Source organism: Neoarius graeffei, chromosome 1, assembly GCF_027579695.1.
Source record: "Neoarius graeffei isolate fNeoGra1 chromosome 1, fNeoGra1.pri, whole genome shotgun sequence".
NCBI lineage: Eukaryota > Metazoa > Chordata > Actinopteri > Siluriformes > Ariidae > Neoarius > Neoarius graeffei.
The window spans coordinates 97,038,615-97,043,329 of NC_083569.1; positions in this window are offsets into that span (position 1 = coordinate 97,038,615).

Below are 4,715 nucleotides of genomic sequence, written 5' to 3' on the forward strand. Positions count from 1 at the left end.
GCTGTGCACTCCGCTTGGCCATGATGCTGCAATCCGCTGCTGTCACTGACGCTGAATGAAATCAAAAATAACGGAACCCCAACTGAATGTCACCTCCTCAAACGCTTCGCTTGCGCGCGCCCTCTCTCGCGGTAGCTTACTGTATGCTCAGTTTCAGCAAAGCTACGTGGAATGGCATTTCTAATTCCAATGTTAAATAGAAGTAATGTCCACATTTATTGATAAAATTGCTCAAGGGAAGGGAGGGGGGATGCCCGTTTTAGAGGGGGGATGATTTTGACCATTTTTTATTCCGGGGGGATGGCATCCCCCCCATCCCCCCTCAACTCGAGTACAGATTACTATTATATTGAGATAATAATAATTAAGAGATCATCAGCTTAATATATTAAATGAATAGGATGTATGAATAAATTACTTGATATATACATGCACATGCAATTTTTCTGTTTCATAGACGCAGAGATGATGATGGACTGTCGCTGAGGATCATGGGAAGGCTAATGTAGCGTGGGGAATAGAGAAAATCAATAATCGTAAATTAGAGTTATTATTTCGTTTTGGTTTCCCTGTTTATTATTTGTTCTGTTTTGAGTTGGAAAAAGGAAAACAAACACCAATCCCTCATTTTTTGGTCATACAGAAAAACAGGAAAACGAAATATTGAGTGGTTTTTTTTGTTTTTCGTTTTCCAGATTGAATGGAATACTTGAATGATCGGATGATACACGGACCCCAAAAGAATAATTGTTCAGACACTCCTTATACCGTTCCCAGGTGTAAAATAATACTTTTCTGTCTCTTTTTCCTACGGAGCACATGCTGTATGCGCCCTCTAGCGTTGCAAGAAAAAAAAAAAAACAGAAACAAAACTGCATGGCACGGGCGCCACCTATGGGCCATTCTGTAGGGCACATGGCAACTGCTACAAAGTGGATGAAAGAACAGACAAAACAGTATTCAACCTGGGCTATTTGCAGTGTTGTGCAAGTTCACACTTTTTTTGAACTAGTTCAAGTTCAGTTCAAACATGTTAAAAGCAGAGGTGGAAAGAGTACTAAAATATTATACTCAAGTACAAGTACTGTTACTCTGATGAAATTTTACTTAAGTACAAGTAAAGTTACCAGACAAAAAATCTACAAGTAAAAGTAAAAAGTAGATCATTTAAAATGTACTTTGAGTAAAAGTAAAACGTTACTTTTAACAATGGGTGTTTTCTGCCTCCATTGTGTTGTGCAAAAATGAAAAAGAAGAGGAAACAAGGATATATGTACATCTCAACCCAGATGTTTTATTTAAAGGAAGTGTCTCAAATTGAATGCTTAGGATAATGCTGCATTAAAACTGAGACAAACAAAAAAGGTCAATACACACAGTCATGTCGTTTACATCGCCCTGACCACACACAAAGCATTGTACACGAAATATGAAAGTGAAATGTTGCACCGAAATCTCGTAGCTTGCCTGTGTGCACTGTGTGTTATTGAACAATTCAATTCAAACATTATTTGTTTTGCTTAGTATTCCTTTCTGGCCTGTTGGATGTAGAATGGTAGGAGGACTGATCACGTCAGGTTGGCGAGCTAACTTGCTTGCATGATTAGCCAACCGAATAACAGACTAGTTACCGTTATGTTACAGTACCAACAGGTTGCTACTTCAACATTAGCAATGCCATCCACTATTTTTGGAATATAACCAGCCTATTGTCGGTTTTACTATGGAAAGGAAACATTATGATCAGGGGCGCAGATACGTTTTTTGAACTGGGGGGGACAAAAAACTGGGGGGGACAAAGCTGCCAGCAAACCAACCCGAACCCCGATATGCCTGTCAAACTTGTTGTGGGTAACCATAACAACCAAGCTCGAGCTCGAAACCTGTGCAGTCTGCGCAACTCAACCAACCGAATATCAGTCTTTGTTTTGTTTTATGTGAGTTGTTGCAACTATGTATACACTGCTGTGCACCTCAATAAACCGAATGGTAATTAGTCTTTTGATTTTTCCGTGAGGTTTGCCTTATGCAAAGAAAGACAGCATAGATGTTTTTTCCTCCCTGTAAGTGGGGGGGACCGAACGAGGTGAATTTAAATCTGGGTGGGACAAATCCCACCCGTCCCACCCTCTATCTGCACCTGTGATTATGATGCCAATGACAATACTTACCTCAACATGCTTGCGCAGATTAGACGTTGAATTTTTGTATGGCGCAATGGTTGTCTTCTTGGGCACACAATCTGCATTGCATAATGAAACTGTCACCCCTTTTCTCTACGAAGCTGAAGTGATCACGTATGTAGGGCCAGGGGTGCACTTCATTACTGGAAGAAATTGCATTTTCTGCAGGGTCGTCCACCACAGGTTCCTCGGTCTCCTCCATGTCCGCAGGGGCGCTTTATCAACACCCGTGGCCCAGGGGCTAGGCCCCTCATAGGCTACCTGTCAACCCTACCTTTACCGTTGGCCAGGAAAACACTCTTATTTTATTTGCAATACGTGTCAAGCATTTACAGTGTAAGCGCGTAATTAGCTTAGAAGCCTACGATAGGTTACGTTTGGCTCAGCGTAGCTGCGCAAGGCCCACGCTCACATTGCTCAACACATCCGACCACAGAGGGAGAGAAGAACGCACGCATTATCATTACAGAGCCAGTTCTGATTATTACCACAGACAGGACAGTGATACTGCGTAACTTTCACGCAGGGGCATGGCCAGAGATAACCACACAAGCGCGCGTGCGCTAATGTAGACCTATGTGTTGTAAACATAAAACACACACACCTACAGACAAGTCCTTTTAAAAAATAAAATACATCAGCGGCATGAAAACAAACATTCACTGCAAGACAAGGTGCCCTAGAATCGCCATCAGTTTTTAAATATCTATATGGACTTTGTTGTCAGGATTGCACAGCATGAGATATCAAAACTGTACCCAGATACAGGCTTCAAGTTCAGATATTGCATTCCAAATGAGGTATCCACAAGAGAAATGCGTACGAAAGCACGAGCATCAGGAGAGGGTTGCATAACAGAGATTCTATACGCAGATGATCAGGCCATACTCGCTGGATCCATCGAGGAGCTTCAGAATATTCTTCAGTTGTATGATAAGACCTACACCCGCTTTGGTTTACAAAGATCATATGTCAAAACAGAAACAATGGCTTTTAACGTCAATGAGGATATCAAATGTAAACCAAGTATCATTTCCCTTGGTGGCACTAATATTAAAAATGTCCGCACCTTTAAATATCTTGGTTATAATGTCAGCAACTGTGATGAATCCTCACACTTCCTGCATGCTAGGATAAGTGCTGCATTCATGAAATGGAATGAACTGAAACACGTTCTAACCGACCACCGAATACTACTAAAAACCCATATAAAGTTCCTAGTGGCATGCATTCGATCTCATCTCCTGTACAGCACACAGGCATGGCAACTATCATCCAGTGAAATTCACAAAATTGAGGTAGTGTGGCACGGCTTCCTAAGGAAAATGATTAAAGGTGGATATAAACGAAAGAATGCCCCTGACCAAAAGAACACTACAAATGAAGATATAGACTGGAGCTACAAGATGTCCAATGCTGACCTCCGTAAACTGACAGGAACCCAGGATATAAAACTATCCTGCTACGTACAACAACTAAAATATATTGCTCACGTTTGCCGGATGGGCAATAACCAAGTGCAAAAGCAGCTCCTGTTTGACAAAAATGGTTACAAATGGACGAAATGGGAAAATCTGCTGGGCATAGACACCCAACAGATAAGACGTATGATGATGGACAAATCAAACTTTGAGCAACTGCTACAGCAGAAGCACCCCTAGAGAGTTTAACTTTTGACAGGGGAACATGATGATGATGATGATGATGATGATGAAGGTACTTGGCTCGGCGGCCACATGAAATGTAAACACCATGGACAGCGGCCAAACTCATAACTCTACAGACCGAAATACACGAAACCAAGTCCTACTAGGGTCTATTTTACCGATCTATGTTCAAGCATCATGCAAGTCTTCCTTCTCCTTGAATAAGACCGTGCATTCAACTGCCTTTTTGACATGACTGCATCGAAATACCACTCAACAATATTTCACGCACTCCATCAAGAAAAAAGTTAAACATGATGAACACGGGCATACTGTTTTGAGCATACGATTTTTTAAAAAGAAACTAGCTACATCAAAGTCCTTCAATAAACCCATCCTTTAGCGCAAATGAGCTTAACCTAGTTCAAAGCATGACGCTAGCAGTAGCTGCATAAGGCAAAATCATGTGGGCCTTTCGTCAACAACAAGCCACGGCGGGCAAACATTAATAATCAAGCGTCCTTACCTTAAAACGTTGTCTTGACCACAGAACTTCTCAAGTATTTCACTTAAATCCACACGGATTAACAACACACCCAACACAGCTAGTGAGAAATGTGGATATGCGCTAGCTTTGTATTGCTATTCCCCTCAGTATGCTTACTCTGTCTGCTGCCCGAACTGTGAAAATTATAGGCTACAATCTTTTCATCAATTTCTTCAGTAGATGTCGTTTTAGACATTTAATTATCCCCATCGAAATATGCTATTATACTAACAGGATTATAACTCAAATCACACGACACATATTCAAATCACAACTGATTTATTTTACTGTTGGACAGATCATAGCATATCTAGCCTAGCTACACATAGCCTAGCTGCT